This window comes from Hemitrygon akajei, unplaced genomic scaffold (genome assembly GCF_048418815.1).
Source record: "Hemitrygon akajei unplaced genomic scaffold, sHemAka1.3 Scf000054, whole genome shotgun sequence".
Classification (NCBI taxonomy): Eukaryota; Metazoa; Chordata; class Chondrichthyes; order Myliobatiformes; family Dasyatidae; genus Hemitrygon; species Hemitrygon akajei.
The window spans coordinates 2021264-2039925 of record NW_027331940.1 but is presented as its reverse complement, the minus strand read 5'-3'; the positions used below and the strand labels follow the sequence as shown (position 1 = coordinate 2039925).

General features: G+C 47.9%; 1 protein-coding gene across 1 annotated transcript in view; it reads left to right on the top strand.

The window, feature by feature from the left end:
* LOC140721349 (uncharacterized) overlaps positions 1 to 18662 on the top strand; it is an 89967-nt gene that overhangs the window by 57786 nt on the left and 13519 nt on the right. The window lies entirely within an intron of this gene.

The window sequence follows — 18662 nt, the reverse complement described above, 5'->3', positions numbered from 1 at the left end:
AGTGTTTATATAAAAGTACGTCATTCTGTGTTGCAGCTACATTGAGGACGGAAACATCCAGACGCGGTGGACTCTCAACAACGTGTGATCGGTGAAGAGTTTTACCCTGTAGGCGCGAAAGAAATTTGCTCTCTGGGCGTTGTTATAACTGTTTGAGTTTATTTACTGGCTGTTTACAACTTTTATGAAATTTAGAAATTAACAACATTCCAAACAGAACAGCCTTGGATTAACAATATTTCCAGACAGGGCTATTTGTTACACAGTGATTATATTTGTCGGTATCCCGGGTAACTACCTTTCGATTACTTATACGGAAGCAGAGACCTCACGCCGCTCTCAACTACTGATGAGTGAGTGAGTGTGTGTGCCTGTCTGTGAGCTGCTGATTGTGCATTGGTGAACAGTGGCAGGCATGCAATGATGTTTGTCCAACGGAGCAAATTGTAGGAGGTTAGCGCGATGTGCTGGGGAATTAGCTCAAATGGTAGAGCGCTCGCTTAGCATGCGAGAGGTAGCGAGATCGATGCTCGCATTCTCCATTGACATTTTGCATTCAGAGGATTCGTCGCACCAAATCCCTGATCTTGGAATGCACAAAAGATGCGGTTGGCGCAGAGCGAGCGGAAAGTTTCTCAGTCAAAGGGCCGGGAGAAAATGTCGTAGGTTTGCTGCGTTGAAAGCAGATAGGAGGGAAAGCCGGCTGGCAGCTGGTGTTTCAGTAATGCATGAGCTGCAGGCGACGATTCAGGCATAAATCAGGTGAGTGGTTAGAAGGACATTGCCCTGGTTACTGGGTGAAAAGAGAAAGCTGAGTAACCTTTGATTTGAACGGGCGAGGACGATCAAAGAGCTGTGTTGGAATCGTAGTGTCCCTAGAATTGTCAGAAGCGCGGTGATAGGCGTCATCCCGTGGCCTGTGGCCCCCAGTGCTGGAAGGACGAGATAGTTGCCATAGGCAGGCTTTTGCCATCGGTCGACAGATGCCGGGCTGAAATATGCATAATGATTGCCGGTAGGAGCCAACGTGGAGAAACTTGGTGTCGCTTTTCCTTCGATAGCTCAGTTGGTAGAGCGGAGGACTGTAGAGGAAATGGAGTCATCCTTAGGTCGCTGGTTCGATTCCGGTTCGAAGGATCAGGACTTCTTTTACTGCGCCCGTCATCAATTCCATACCACAGCCTCGCCATGATTGAAATTCCCCCGGGAACATGGCATTTGTGGACAAACAGCTGGAATTTCTTTTACACCATGTTAACATCATTTTGAAGTTATGCTAAAGTCTTCCGAAATCTTTGGTAATATAATGATGAATTTAACTGTATTAATGAATATAATCCATAAATGTGCTAAACGCTAAACTAACCACATTTACATTGAAACATTTTAGCTTCAGCGTACGTGAATTGTCATTGTTTCAAGTTACAACACTGTCAGAAATGGTCACAATGAAGACAGAATTGAAGTCGGTCGCTCACTGTTCAGAAACCACCATCGCCGTCCCGTCAGAACATTTCACTGTTGCATCCTCCCTGTCAATTGTGACTGCCTGACAGTGCTTACGTGTGTTGTGTGATATGTTTTGTCATCATTTGACTTGCATATTACAGATTTAAAAAACATTACAAGTGCCGAGCACTTTTAAGACCGGGTAACAATGTTCTGCTCAGAGCAATGGTTTGTCCCCGAAGCAGTAAAATAAAACAGAGGGAAGGTGGCTGCGGTGCAAGATCTTGTTTTCAGACTCTGACCTTGCAATCGAATAGTAACTCAGACTTTCGGAAAGAAGCGTAGATGCGCACTTCAATTACACTCCCCCTCTCCTTGGAGATACCGCGCTTGGAGTTCTGTGAACAGTCTTGGTCGCCCTGTTATAGGAAAGGCAGAAGTCCGCTGAAAAGAGTGCAGACAGTATTCACAGAGATGCTGCAGGGACTCTCGGGGTTGAGTTACAGGGAGAGGTTCGGCCGAGTGGCATTTTATCGCAAAAGGCAGGTGATTGGCGGACGAGGTGCATTAAACCATTCAACTCCGTGAACCATTCAACAGGGAATCGTGAACAAAAGAATGTAGATTTTTCAGAGGGCTGAAATGCAGCTGGATTCCGAGCGACGTTTCCTCACATAGAACCTGCTCTGTGTATTGAACAGCATGAGAAAGGAAATGGGGAAAACTGAGTCGTTAACAATATTTAAAGTGCACATGGACGGCTTGACGAGTCTGATCCAATCACGGACAACGGTATCAGATGGCCACGTCGGTCAGCATGGAGATATTGGGCCGAAGGACCCGTTACTGTGATCTATCATTCTTGTACTCTACTCATCGCTGCTGCAACCGTGAAGGTGAAGAGATTAATGTGAGCATGCGCTACTGTAAAACGTTTTATGCTGCTGTCACGTGTTCAAAAAACAAAGTATCTTTTTACTTCCACTGATAATGCCCAGCAGAGATTTAATTTCAAGAGAACAATTGACGGCTGTGTTTCTACTAAAAAATACATTTGAATTTTTTTATTCTTATTTTTGGTCGTTTTTGTCTCACTGCAGTTAACCTTGTGGCGATCATCATTCTCAGCCGAGGAAAATGCGGTCTCTCCAAATGCGTCACGCGGTACCTGGTGGCGATGGCTGCGGCGGATCTAATGGTGGTGATTATCGAAGTCCTGTTCTACCAGATGGGTCGAGCATACGGATTTCATTACGGAGTCCTGGACAACGCTCCGTTCTGCCTTGTCCACTACGTCCTGTGTCACGTGGCCGTTGACTGTTCCGTGTGGTTTAATGTCGCTTTCACTTTCGATCGCTTTGTGACCATTTGCTCCGCCAAATTTAAAACAATATACTGCATTCCCAGAATTGCGGGTTTGGTGATTGGCGCAATATCGATCGGTTTCTCTTTAAAGAACATCCCATTTTATTTCGTATACCTGGAAAGAGCAGCGTTGTTGGTGAGGGGTGACTGGGTCTGTTTCAATAGGTTCGTACTTCTTATTTCGGGATCGTTTGAGGGGTTTTATTGGGTGGACCGTCTGTTGAATCCGCTACTTCCTTTCTTCCTCATTTTGACCCTCAATGCTCTGACCGTCAGACAGATACTGGCGGCGAGCAGAGTCCGCAGGGGGCTGAAGGGACGGGGAAAATGCGGGAAACAGCGAGATCTGGAGCTGGAGAGTCGGAGACAATCCATCATTCTGCTCTTCAGCCTGTCGGCGAGTTTCCTTCTCTGTTGGGCGACAACCACTTTGGTCTTCATTCTCATGCGATGCCTCTACACAGACCTGGAAATGTCAATCCGGCTTTTTCAGGCACAGTTTTGGGGTTCTGTGATTCAGAATTTCAGCAGCTGCACGAATACATTTATCTACGGAGTGACCCAGACCAGATTCAGAGAGCAGTTGGAAGCTCTTCTGCTCTCCCCCGGTACCTCAGCTTTGAATTTTTTTAGAAGTCTGTACCGTTCAGATGAACGCGTCAAATAATGTTCCAATATCGGAAGTAATGCCACACTTGATCCACTGGGATGGTAATAAATTAAACTCCCTGAAAACGTTCTTCTCAGTGATTACATTTCTTCCCAGGAGGAATGCATCGCCTTTCATTCAGACTCTCCTTTCCCGTTATTGATTTCGGCGTTTGATTACATCCCTCCCGTAGCAATGTATTTTACCTTGCAGATTAAATCACCCGGGTATCTAATATTGAAAACACATATATCCATTCTCGAGGTGTGTATTACCTAAACGTTTGCAGAGTGCTGGTCTTGGCTGCCGAACCGGACACCCAACGTTCATTCTCTCTCTCTCTCTTGTTCGGTGTTTTCGCTGAATTTATTTCTGCAGGGTGATTGTTTTTTCCTTTCTCTGTCTGGCTGAAGCTCTCTAGTTTCGGCACAAGTCCAAGCCCACAGTATGAATGAGAAATCATTTTGCTTCGGCCCAACTTCGCTCTAATTTGACAACACATCGGGACACATTTCCCATTGGCCTGACAGTATTTCCATACAGTAAATACAGGTTATCTTTGCTATAGTAGATTTGCAGCACCGGCCCTTCACAGTAATGATGTCGAACATGGGGAACGATCAGAAGCAAGTTTAAAGACCTTATGCTTTGTTCCTTACACTAATTCTAAAATGTATACATTCACATTGAGTTCGAGCCATTACTGCCCTGATCATTCAAGCTAATGTCCTGCTTTATATATTCCGGGTTTCATTGTTTCCCAGGGCTGTTGGACTGTGATGGTACTGAACTGTGACCCCTTTGCAGTGCCACGTGTCGCACGCAACTGGGTTGTAAACAATTCCTGTGAATTGAAGGCTCCGAGTCTGTATTCGCGGGGGTTCCGAAGAATGAGGCTGGATCTGATTGAAACATTTCGAATGTTGCAATGCCTCGATAGAGTGGAGTTGAAAGGGCATTTTCCATTAGTGGGGGAGATTAGGAGGGGAGGGCACAGAATTGAGAGACGTCAATTTACAACACAGATGAAGATTTTTTCCTTTAGCCACGCACGGAAAGTCTGTGAATCGATTGGTACAGTCGACGGTGCAGGTCAAGACACTGGATGGATTTAAGCCGGAGTTTTATAACTTCTTAGTTAATCAGGGCATCAAAGGTTAGGGGCGCGAAGGCAGAAAAATAACTATAAATCAACCATAATGGAATGGCGGAATGCATTCGACTGGCCAAATGGCCTAATTCTTTTCAAGGGTTTTATGGTCTTATTACATTTATTCTGATTCAAAGACACATCACACCGGTTTCTCAAGCTTTCAACGCCTGTTCTTAGATTTTAAAATGTAAGTTCAAAGTCAGAATCATCTGGCGACTTTCTGTCTGGTTTTCCTGCTGGTCTGAATATATTCGTCATCATTCTCCAATTTCAAAAGAGCGCGATAAGTCTGGAAATTCAGACGTCTGTCCTTATCCCATTAACACGTTGACAGCCGGTATATTAAAATAAGCACGAACAGTACAGATTATCTAATCAAGAGCGTTCAATTAACTATGTTTGACTCTACGTACCCAGGATTAACTCAATATAAAGCTGACGTGCTGATTTTGATCTCTGCCCGGTTTGCAGCATTTAAAGACACTTTCCGGAGAAACGTCCCAATCAGCGGAGCGACTTCATATCTCGATCGAGTCCCCGCCATTAAAATTGCTCCTTCGTCTGATTCGGGATTTCTGGAAACATACTACGCAATCCGAATTGGCGTATCATATACAGCGTTAAGTCAATGAGAAGTCGTTTCTAATCACTGAAACATCAGAAACGTCTCGAAATTCCTGCACCTGTCGTGCTGCTTTGTTTCCCGTAAATTTTTACGAGGAAAAGTGGCCGAAAGGGTGGGGTTGCCGTATGTTCAGTTTAGTGATCCCCATTAGAATGTTTTAAACTTGATATGCAGCAAAATCCTGAATTCACTTCTACTTGCAGGTACCGGCAGAGTCTGATTACTGATTTAAAATTCAGACCTATTCCTTTGAGTATCTCGTTCCTGACGTGAGTAGTCTGTCTCTGACTGACAAAGTCGTGTCCCATGTTTGTATTGCTTAGGAAAATAATTCTGAAATGCCAAAGCTACTGGAAGATGCTGGGTCTCCCGCTGCGCCTTTTCTAATTCTACCTGCATGATCGGTTATGGTGCTTTCTAATGTCCCAGTGGGGTTACATGTCTTTTAGTGAAGACGGCACATTCAATGTTACACAATTAGAGCAAAGAATCGTTCAGTGGTGATGCAGCCGCGCTCTCTGAGTTTATCCGTAGGTGTATTGTTTTGAATTAGGGATTGTCAGTGCGATTCCAATAAATGTAAAATCATTTCATTACAGTGTTTTCGGAGATTAAAACGGGCGGAAGATAAAACCTGAAGAATGTAGAAGAATAACTAATAGCAATGGAGATCTGACGTCATAACCGGCATTGTGGACAGAGGAAATGCGTTAAATCCAGATTTTCCGGAGTTGTTCGCTCTCCTATGCCATCGTTTAACCCCTTCACACATTTCCCCTATCGCGTGGTGCAGGATCGCTGACACAGTCGGCAACAACCACAAATATCAGTTGTAAAAGAACGGAATAAATTGCTTGTACATACCAGTCGGCAGTGAGAGCGGTCTCGTTGTTGTTGCTCAGGAACAGGCCGAACGGTAGTTTTACAAACGTGAACCAAATGAAATGTACAACCAAATGTCACTATGGGACTAACTTCCCAGACAAAGTGAGAGGAGGGACTTTATTCTATTGATTTAGTTCAAATTTCCAGCAACGTTCTTAGGCTATGAAAGCATTCCCCATGCTGCATGCTGACTGTATGACGGGAAAGCAGTTCCACCATATTTCACGAATACCGCGGTCAATGGCGATTTCTCGATGTTTATTTTCCGTGGAGTGAAGGTTTTAGAAGGAAGTTCGCGCAGCTGATGCACTTCTTGTCGAATTACAGGTTCCACACACAGAATTCTGGAGGAACTCAGCTGGCCAGTCAGCATCTATGGGAAAGAGTACAGTCGACGTTCCGGGCGGGAAGCTCTTGCTGGTCTGCTGAGGAATATCCTATTGAACGGATGTGATAAAACGTGCCGGTCGCCTGTGATCACATTGGACGAAAGGGAATGCGTTACCCCAACTACTCCTGAAGGGGGCGGTCATGAGTCTATTATTGTGATGAAGCTGCCTGGTTTTCACCTTTGTCATTATCTTCCGTCGGACTAATGTGTGCCCGGCAATTTTGCTTCAGTAAGGTCAATCACAGTGTTAATTTTTATTATTTATGTTGTCTTCTTATCGTGACAATCAAACGATAAGCTTGCAACATAATTGCTAAGAGCGTTTGCTATCAGTGATACGGGTGATTTGGCGAGAGGGGTTAGATTATCCTTTGAAGATGAGTGGCTGTGATGGAATCGGCCCGGATGATATAGAAGTTTTGTAGGACAGTCAAATGCTAAGAACGTTGGCTTTCATTTATATGGAAGATTTGGAGAAGGTACTTAAATTATGCCTAGAAGAGAGAAGATGTGGGGAGTCTGCCGGGATGATTGAGAATTTGGAAGGCAGAGTCAGAGTGGGTGTAAGGACTGTGGACGTTCGGTACCGGAAGAATACAGTGACTGTGTCTCGAAGAATCTGACCGGGAATCAAAACACATTCCGCACAGAGGATGGAGATGCAGGGAAGGGGCTCAATTTGCATTCACTGGGACAATTGAAATATATTAGAACGAAGTTGTTAAAAAAAATCCTTCTTAGTAACACGGGAAAACCCTTCAGTGAAGCAGAAGATGCGTAAGCTAATGCAACGGGGCAGTTACTGACTCCCAAAAGCTGCTGGATAATTGGGTTGCCATGGAGATTTGATATTGTGCAATAACGGGGAGCGCGACTCTGCAGAACCAAGCCCTGAAATGTTGCTGCTTCTCCGGACCGGTGAAGGATTCACACTGGACTTCCTCAGATGTCAGTAGCATTTCCAAATTTTTATAATCATTAAAGGAGAGCGGAAAAACTCTGGGAAAACAAAACCGTGATATAGAGGAAGGTTAATGGGAAATATAGCAGATGAAATAAAATACTGAAGATCGTGACTCCCGATAATAAAACACGCCTCTTGCGCGACACTCTCACACTGACTACGCCTGTCTCCAAGTAGCAACAGATACTGACCTTCGGAATCCCTCAGCCCCCACAGACATCACAACTCCTCCTCTAACCTCTTCCGATCACCCAGCGCCTTCCGTACGGGCTGTACCCACATCTCTCCACCAGAGACCGTTCCCCCTCAGCTCGCCTGCTCATTAAACTCACCTCCCAATAAACACACGACTCCCCCAATAACCTGTCCGAAATGAGCCCAGTCCTCCTACATAGAAACCCCCCGAGTCCATTCCATCAGCACAGGCCCTTCGCATTGAAATCACCGACACCCACCCCACACGTTTTACACACATCCAAAGACCACACACCAACTCACTGAACCCTCCCTCTGAATCTTCCTCTTCGCCATCGACACCCGGCAATGTCTCTGATCCTCCCCATCAGCTTGTGCCAGTGGGTGTTCCACCCTCAGACTAATGGGCAGGCTGAGAGGACGGACCCGGACCTGGAGCGAGCCCTTCTCTGCCTTCTGTCCGGGAATCTGCCCTCTTGGAGTGACCATTTAATCCGGGCCGAGTCCGCCCACAATACCCTTCAGCAGTCACCGCTGGGTCTGACCCCATTCGAATGTCAAATTGAGTTTCTGCCCGCTCAATCTCCTGATCAGGAATTAGATGTCGGGGTTCCCTCCGCCGAGTAATTTGTTCAAAGATGTCTCAATGACAAAGACTCGGAAAGGAAGTTCAGCCGGGCTGCAGGCCAAGGCCAACAGACACAGGCGGCTTGGCCCCTCTTTCAATATTGACAAGCGGGTCTCTGTTCAAGTAAAGATCGTCCACTCAAACTGGAATGGCGGAAACTAGCCCCTCGCTTTATCCGTCTCTCTAAAGTCATGAGGGAAACTGCCCCGGCAACATGCACATCACATCTTCCCCGTTCTCTAAAAATTCATCCCGCCTTAATGTATCGGGATTTAAACTTGTACGTTGTCCCTACTTGGCCCCGAATCGGAAGCCACACATGCCTCTCCCTCCGCCCCTCTCCCCACCCCTCTCCCACTGAGGATCATTTTACCAGTATGGGAGGAATATGGTCCGGAGGAACCAGGGATATTTTGGATCCTGTCCTTTATTCAGAATTCCAAAGGACATTCCGGACAGTACTGGGCCGTCAGATGCCGGCCATGGTGGGAAGGGATTTGCCGCACCCTCGGGTCGGCGGTGGAGTATTCTCAGCTCTCTGTTTTTCCCTTTGCTCTTTTAGTCATCCTCTGCTTAGTTGCTGCCTGAACTGCAGAGTTCCTCCAGTATTTTGTGTGTGTGCGTCTCTGTATTTCCAGCAACTGCAGAATCTTTTGTGTTTTTGTGGTGAACTAGATATACCTGTCTGACTGCTCCTGTGGCTCCTCCCAAGACCCTGCTGACTACCCCTGTGGCTCCTCCCACAGACCCCTGTATAAAGGCGACTGTGGCCTGCTGCTCTCCCTCATTTTCCCCAGGATGTAGTGTTGTCCTTCAGTCAATAAAAGCCGATATCTCACTTCCTAAGTCTCGGCGTGAGTTATTGATGGTGCATCAATTTTATTGACTGAAAGTTACAACATGGAAACCGCTTTACGCCCAGAACGCCTAGACTTGGACCCCCGAGACCCTGGAGCAGCTCTTGCCTTTGATCACTGGCTGGTGTGCTTCCAATCGTACTTAGAGGAGGTTCGTGCCACCGATTCGGCTGTTCGGCACAAACTTCTCTTCTCGAGGGTCGCCCCAAAAGTTTATTCGTTCATCAGGGACATATCCACCTACGAGGAGGCGCTTGCCGCCCTCCGAAGACAGTACCTGCGGCCAGTAAATCCAGTTTATGCACGGCACCGCTTGGCCACGCGAAAACAGCGGCCTACGGAGTCGACTGCTGAATTCCTCAGCGAGCTACAGATACTGGCGCGGGACTGTGACTGCAAAGCGCTCACAGCGGAACAGCATAAGGAACTCTTGGTCCGAGACGCTTTTGTGACTGGGGTTCGGTCAGTGTGTATCCGCCAGCGGCTGCTGGAAAAAGCTGATCTTACCTTACGCTCTGCGATAGAGACGGCCAGTTCGATAGAGGCTGCGCAACTGTACGCCGAAGAAGTCCAACCGAGCCATTCCCCGGTTCCGAGCGAATTCGCCAACGCCGCAGCCAGTCGCGGTATCTCAAACCCCACGAATTCGCCAGGTATGAAACTCTGTTACTTTTGTGGGCTTCGGAAACATGCCCGGGAACTCTGTCCGGCGCGCGAAGCGACTTGTTCCAGCTGCGGGAAGAAGGGCCATTTCGCCAAGGTCTGTAAATCTAAACCGCGCCCGGGGTCGAGCAGCGCCGCGTCTGAGACCTGGGGGCCGCCATTTTGCATGACCGGATGTGGACAACCATCTTTGCCGGCGTCACCTGGCCCCTACCTACCTACCCGTGTGCGACCTGGGAGCCGCCCTCTTGCATGCCCGGATGTGAGCGGCCATCTTTGCCGGCGTCACCAGGCCCCGCCCCCGCCTCGCCATCTTGCATGCCCGGATGTGAGCGGCCATCTTTGCCGGCGTCACCAGGCCCCGCCCTCGACACGCCCAGTTCAACGCTGGCTTCCGTGACCCTCGATCAAAGCGCTCCGCACCAGCTCGCAAGGTCGATGATGGACATCCTGGTGGAGGGGCACAGGACTAGCTGCCTGTTTGACACGGGCAGCACTGAGAGTTTTATTGACCCGGCCACAGTGAAACGCTGCGGACTCGTGACACGGCCGGTCCGTCAGAAGATCACCTTGGCTTCAGGGTCGCATTCCACAGACATCCGGGTGGGTTGTGTAGCGACATTGGTGGTGCAGGGCACAGAATATCGGAACTTTGCGTTCCTGGTCATGCCTCGGCTGTGCGCACCTGTGCTATTGGGCTGGACTTCCAGAGCCATCTCGAAAGTGTGACTATGGCATATGACGGCCCCCTCCCACCACTCACTGTCAGGAATCCTCAGTTTGGTGGGACTTCGCCATATACTCCGTTACCACACGCACATACACCCCGAACCCCACATCCCGCCCAGCACCATGCCGATAGCTGTGCTGCTGACACTATTTGCAACCTCTCCACCCTCAAGATCCCTCCCCCATCGCTGTTCACCAACCTGACCCCCGACTGTAAACCTGTGGCAACTAAAAGTAGGAGGTACAGTGCGGGGGACAGGGCCTTTATTCATTCAGAGGTGCAGCGGCTGCTCAGGGAGGGGATCATTGAGCCAAGCACAAGCCCATGGCGGTCCCAGGTGGTCGTTGTTCGGACTGGGCAGAAAAATAGGATGGTTGTGGACTACAGCCAGACCATCAATAGATTCACGCAGCTTGACGCGTACCCCCTACCCCGCATCGCGGATATGGTCAACCAGATAGCTCAGTACAAGGTGTACTCGACAATTGATCTGAAATCCGCTTATCACCAGCTCCCCATCCGCCCAGAGGACCGCCCCTACACCGCCTTCGAGGCGGGTGGCAGGCTCTGTCACTTTCTGCGCGTCCCATTTGGTGTCACAAATGGGGTCTCAGTCTTCCAGAGGGAGATGGACCGGATGGTGGACCAGTACAAACTGACGGCCACATTTCCCTATCTAGATAACATCACCATCTGTGGTCGCGACTGGTCGGACCATGACGCCAACCTCCAACGTTTTTTCCAGGTGGCCGATGCTTTGAACCTCACTTATAACAAAGACAAGTGTGTGTTCAGAACCACACGGCTCGCTATCCTTGGGTATGTCGTGGAGAACGGGGTCATTGGCCCTGACCCCGACCGTATGCGCCCCCTGTTAGAACTCCCTCTTCCCACTACTCTCAAGGCCCTCCGACGGTGCCTGGGTTTTTTTTCCTATTACGCCCAATGGGTTCCCCATTACGCAGACAAGGCCCGCCCCCTGGTCAAGTCTACCACCTTTCCCCTCTCTGCCGAGGCCCGCGCGGCCTTCAGCTGCATTAAAGGGGACATTGCCTAAGCAACGATGCATGCGGTAGACGAGACCATTCCCTTCCAAGTAGAGAGTGACGCCTCTGACGTTGCGCTGGCTGCTACCCTCAATCAAGAAGGCAGGCCAGTGGCGTTTTTTTTCTCGTACCCTTCAAGGCTCTGAACTTCGGCACTCCACGGTGGAGAAAGAAGCCCAAGCCATAGTGGAAGCTATTCGGCACTGGAGGCACTGTCTCGCCGGCAGAAGGTTCACCTTGCTGACCGACCAGCGCTCGGTTGCGTTCATGTTCAGCAGCCAACAGCGGGGCAAAATCAAAAATGATAAAATTTTGCGATGGAGAATAGAACTCTCCACCTATACTTACGATATCCTGTACCGGCCTGGCAGGCTCAATGAACCGTCTGATGCCCTATCCCGGGGACCGTGTGCTAGTGCCCAGCTCGACCAGCTGTATGCCCTTCATGCCCAACTTTGCCACCCGGGGGTCACCCGGTTTTATCACTTCATTAAAGCCCGGAACCTGCCGTACTCCCTGGAGGACATCCGGACGATGACCAGGGACTGCCAGATCTGCGCTGAGTGCAAACCGCACTTCTACCGTCCTGACACTGCGCAGCTTGTCAAGGCCACCCGCCCTTTTGAGCGACTGAGTATTGACTTTAAGGGCCCCCTTCCCTCCACCGACCGCAATGTCTACTTTCTCAGTATTATTGACGAGTACTCGCGATTCCCCTTTGCCGTTCCCTGCCCCGACACTACTACCACGTCGGTCATCAAAGTCCTGCGCCAGCTCTTCACACTGTTCGGATATCCCTGCTATGTCCACAGTGATAGAGGGTCCTCCTTTATGAGTGACGAGTTGCGCCGGTTCCTGCTTGCTAGGGGCATAGCTACTAGTCGCACCACGAGTTATAATCCCCGGGGGAATGGCCAGGTGGAGAGGGAGAATGCCACAGTGTGGAAGGCCATACTTTTAGCCCTTAAGTCACAAGGGTTGCCGGTCTCCCGATGGCAGGAGGTCCTCCCTGAGGCACTCCACTCTATCCGCTCCCTGTTGTGTACGTCCACTAATGCCACCCCTCACGAACGCTTATTCTCTTTTCCCAGGAAGTCTGTCACTGGGACCACCCTGCCAGTTTGGCTGACGTCCCCGGGGCCAGTGCTGCTGCGTAAACATGCGAGGAGTAATAAGTACTCACCACTGGTCGAGAAGGTTCACCTCCTGCATGCTAATCCCCAGTATGCTTACGTGGTCTTGCCTGATGGGCGGGAGGACACGGTCTCTGTCCGCGACCTGGCGCCCGCCGGAGCAGCAGACCACTACCCCGAGCACTCCACGGTAACTATGCACCCTGTACCCGAGGTGACTCCGCACGCACCGTGCCCCACACAGACTCCGTATGCGTCTGTTCCAGGGCCCTCGCTCACACGCGAGGGGTCCCTGACACCTCCTGTTGGGACAGAATTAACCCACTCTCCGCCTTCGGAGCACACACCACCTCCGGCACCTGTGCCGTCATCACCTCCGGCTCCTGTGCAATTGCAGCCGGAGCTACGTAGATCGCAGCGAACGATTCGACCACCTGATCGACTTAACCTGTAAATATGCTTGGGAATTTTTTTTTAAACAAAGGGGGGGTGAATGTGGTGAACTAGATATACCTGTCTGACTGCTCCTGTGGCTCCTCCCAAGACCCTGCTGACTACCCCTGTGGCTCCTCCCACAGACCCCTGTATAAAGGCGACTGTGGCCTGCTGCTCTCCCTCATTTTCCCCAGGATGTAGTGTTGTCCTTCAGTCAATAAAAGCCGATATCTCACTTCCTAAGTCTCGGCGTGAGTTATTGATGGTGCATCAGTTTTATATCTGCCTTTGTAAGAGGATTGCACTTTGAAGTTAGATACACTTTGATATTGAGTATATTGTTTATGTGAGCCGCTTTCTGCGTTAAAACAGCTGCTGAGTTTTCTATATACAAAAAAAATGAGGTTTGTAGATGGAACCGGAGCTTGAAGAAACTTTTAATGGCACCGTGATTACCGATAATGCCCTGTATTAAAAAATTCGCCTGCGCTGAAGCATCGGTCACATGCGCAGGCGTCAAGGTTGATGACGTTTACGAATATAACGCATGCGCGCAGTTCACAAAAGGCCTCAGGAGCACGGCTGCTGGATCGGACGCAGGTAGGCGATTATCTCCGGGCGACTGTCCTAACCACCGACTGAGGGACAGTTTCTGTGACCTTCCTGCTCACCTCCCTCTCTCTCAGCCCCACGATCCGTACACGGGCCCCCGGGGAGCTTCCGGCTTATCAGGGAATGGGAACCAATGGATCTCTCAAACAAAGCTGAGCTCCAGCTATCTAAATGCAAGGATTCGGAACTCCGAAAAAGGGAACAAAATCGGGTCTTTTACATCACCAGTTGAGAAAATCACCTTTGTTACACTTCCAATCACAAACTCTGCAGATGCTGGACATTGGAGGGAAGGTGGGGAGACATCCAGTGTCCCTGATGCCCTCACCTACAAGATGTGTGTCCAGCTGCAATTTAAGGAGTTGGAGCTAGAAATGGATGAATTCTGGATCATCCAGGAGTTGGAGGGGGTGATGAATATGACATGAAGAGAGGTGAGTTACACCCAAGTTGCAGGACACAGGAAACGGGATGAGAGTCAGGAAGGGGAATGAGGTTAAATAGCCATCGCAGAGTACTCTTGCGGCCATCCCCAAAAAACAACAGGTGGAACACTTTAGAAGCTGTTGGGGGGAATTACCTGGCAGAGGAAAGTCAAAGGGCTGATAGGGGATTCGTTAGTTAGGGGAACAGAACAAGAGGAGACTAATATCCTAGTGGTAATGGTTGCTAATGGTAGGGTGGGGGGTGGGGGGGTAATGTGGATAAAATAAGTTGTAGGGGGGAATGGGAGCCAGAATGACAGAACAGATATTGGAGAGCGTGAATTGAATTGAATTGACTTTATTACATCGATCCTCCCTATACATTACGTCTCCGTCTAAATGTGCAATGTGTAATATATAGTCATTTATGATAAATAGTTTGTACATAGGACAGTTAATATAACATACAAATGCAAGTGTATCAGCATGAAGTAACCAGTCTGATGGCCTGGTAGAAGATGATGTCCAGGAGCCTGTTGGTCCTTTTGCTGTGGTACCATTTCCTGGATGGTAGCAGCAGGAACAGTTTGTGGTTGTGGTGAATTTGGTCCCCGATATCCTTTGGGCCCTTTTTACACACCTGTCTCTGTAAATGTCCTGAATAGTGGGACGTTCACATCTACAGATGTTCTGGGCTGTCCGCACCACTCTCTGCAGTTTCCTGCAATTAAGGGAAGTACAGTTCCCATACCAGGCAGTGATGCAGCCAGTCAGGGTGTTCTCAGTTGTGTTCCTGTAGAAAGTTCTTAGTATTTGGGACCGCATCCCAAACTTCTTCAGCCGTCTGAGGTGAAAGAGGTGCTGTTGTGCTTTTTTCACAAAATAGCCGGTACGTATACACGAGAAAATCGGCAGATGTCTGGAAATTCAAGAAACACACACAAAATGCTTGTGGAACACAGCAGGCCAGGTAGGATCTATAGGAAGAAGCACTGTCGATGTTTCTGGCCGAGACCCTTCGTCAGGGCACCATGTGATATCCTCGGTGGTGTTTATGCCAAGGAACTTAAAGCTCATCACCTTCTTAACCACAGATTGATTAATGTCACTAGGGGTTAGCCTGTCTCCATTCCTCCCGTAGTCCACAATCAGCTCCTTTGTTTTTGTGACAATGAGGGAGAGTTTGTTTTCTTGACACCAGTCAGATGTTGTTCAGACCTCAGATAGAGTCAGCAATCAAATGGTTGAGCATGGTGCGATGAATGTGCTGAGCTGTGTATATCACAATGCAAGAAGCATCGTAGGAAAGCCAGATGAGCTCAGGTCAGGGAATTATGATATTGTAGCCATTATTGTGACTTGTTTACACCCAACAGTCTGAGGGATTTAGAGGAACAAATTTGTAGAGAGATTGTAGACCATGTCAATAAACTTAGGTTTATTCAGTAAGTGATTTTAACTTTGCATATATTGACTGGGACGCCCATACTGTAAAAGGACTAGATGGGGTAAAGTTTGTCAAATGTGCCTTTAATCAGTACGTAGAATTCCCGACGTAGAAGTGTGCAATAAGCTGTTAGGAAATGATCCAAGGCTGGTGACAGAATTTAGTGATCATAGTGCCATGAGATTCAAAGGAAATATGGAAAAAGAAAGGTCTGGACCATGGGTTGAGATTCTATATTGGAGAAAGGTCAATTTTGATGGTATCAGAAAGGATCTAACAAGTGTGGTTTGGGACAGGCTGTTTCCTGGCAATGGAGTACTTGTAAGTGGGAGGCCTTCAGAAGTGAAATTTTGAGGGTGTAGAGTTTGTATATGCCTGCCAAAATAAAAGTTGAGTGATAACTGGTACAGGGAACCTTGGTTTTCAAGAGATATCGAGGCCCCAGATATTTTGTTCCTCTAAATCCCTCAGACTGTTGGGTGCTACCAAGACCCATTAATAACATGATTCCATGCACTGAGCTCATCTGAGTTTTTTAGTTGTCTGCTGTTGGTTTCTAAAAGTTTTTGCTCTATTAGGTGTCCTCTCTCTGGCTTTATGTTGGCTTTGGCTTCTCATTTTAGCCACGGTTGTGTACTCCTGTCTTTCTAATATTTCCACTTCTGTGGAATCACTCAGCTCCCGATTTGCTCCCAGAAACTCCAGCCATTGTTGCTCCGTTGTCACTCCTATCTTTCCCTTCCAAACAAGTTTGGCCAGCTTCTCTGTCATAGAAACATGGAGAAGTTCAGTATGGAAATGGGCTATTTGGCCCATCTAGTCAATGCTGAAAAAAAACATTTAAGCTGTCTAATGCAACTACCTGCACTGGGACCATCGCCCTTCATACCCCTACCATCCAGGCTCCCATCCAAACTTCCTTTAAGTGGTGAAACCGAGCTCATATTCACCACTTGTACCGGCATCTCAATCCACATTCTCACAACCATTTCAGTAAAGAGCTTTTCCACATGTTCCCATTAAATATTCACCTTCCCCACTTACCCATGACCTCTGGTTGTAGTCCCACACAACCTCAGTGGAAAAAGCTGCTTGCATTTAACCTATCTATACTCTCATAATTTTCTATACTTCTAACAAATCTCCAATCCAATGTATAATTTCCTTCTTTATGTTTAGAGCCTTTTTTAGGTGTATAAAATGATGAGGGGCATTGAGCGTGTGGATAGCCAGAGGTTTTTTCCCAGGGTTGAAATGACTAACACAAGAGGGCATAGTTTTAAGGTGCTTGGAAATAGATACTGAGGGATGTCAGGGGTAAGATTTTTACACAGAGAGTGGTGCGTGCGTGGAATGCACTGCCAGCAGCGGTGGTCCAGACAGATACAATGGGGTCTTTTAACAGCCGCTTAGATAGGTACATGGAGCTTAGAAAAACAGAGGGCTGTGTGCTGGGGAAATTCCAGGCAGTTACTAGAGTAGGTTACACGGTTGGCACAACATTTTAGGCTGAATCGCCTGGAATATGCTGTAGATTTCTATCTTCTATTTTGAACAGTGAATTAACTACTCTTCTTTAATCTGTATAGGGTCCATGATTTTAATGCCACTTTTCCACACTCCCATAGACTATTTGTCCATCTCCTGAGTAAACAGAGATGGAAAAATATTTAAGAATTAAGATTTCCACCATCTGCTTTGGTTCCGCACGTGGGTTGTCATTCCGGTCTTCCAGAGGACCAACTTTGTGCCTTGCAATCCTTTTGCTCTTAATCTATCACTAGAATCCCTGAGGATTATCCTTCATCTTTTCTGTGAGGGCAACCTTATGCCTTCTTTTAGCCATCCTGGTTTATTTCTTATGTGTTCTCTTGCATTTCTTATGCTCCATAAGATTCTGCCTGCCTATACCTTTGCCATAAAGCAGACTGTCCCAATCCACAGTTGCCAGATCCTAGTATCTTATTTCCACGTGTTGATCCATGTCCCGAACACATCCGCTCCTTGTATTGAAATATACAGGGCTCAGCATATTCACTGCACCATGCTCAACTTTTTCATTCCTGTCTTTGAGGACTGAACAACAACTACCTCCACAAACACTCCACTCTCTGTTCAGTTATTCAGGCTCCCATTCCCCCTGCAACTTTCGTTTACCCCCCCCCCCCCTTACCCCCACCTCCCAGCATGCAGCTCTATCACCCCTTTGGTTTTCCTCTCCCAGATCAAAAAAAGGAGAGAAAATACCAGGTACAGGCAGATAGGAACAAATGGGGTACATATGAAATACAGGAAATTCAAGTGAACACTTATGAAAGAAATAAAAGAAGGCATGAGGTTGCCCCTGCAGACAAGGTGAAGGAGAATCCTCAGGGAATCTGCAGATATGTTAAGAGTAAAAAAGATTACATGGGAAACAAATAATCCTCTGCAAGATCAGAATGGTAATCCATATGAGGAAACAAAATAGATGGGGAGGTCAAGGCAGTGGATGTTCTCTACATGGACTTTAGCAAGGCACTTGACAAAGTCTCATAAGGGAGTTTGGTCACGAACGTTCAGTCAATCAGCATTCAAGATGAGATAGTAAATAGGATGATCAAACCCTGCAACTCAAGTAATCTGACTTGAAATGTTGTCCTGCACCCATTGATGTATTTTGTAAATCTTTTTACAGGTTAAAAATGATAAGGAATTTGTCTTCAGGGATCTCAAACACGGCATGCCAGTTTTGCTGTCTCTGTCTAGATGTCTAAAAAGTGGAGCAAGGGATTCAATCGACCATCCTTCCTGCTCAGACTGTTTGGAGGGATTCACTCGTGCATCTGACCAACTGGCACGCCCGTCATTTTACAAAGGAGAAAGGCCGTTCACTTGCTCAGACAGTGGGAATGGATTCACTCGGTCATCTCAACTAAAGGTAAGTTCACACTGGGCAAGGCCATTCAACTGTTCTGTGTGTGAGAAATGATTCAGTCAGTCTTCCCACCTGTGGACACAACAGTCAGTT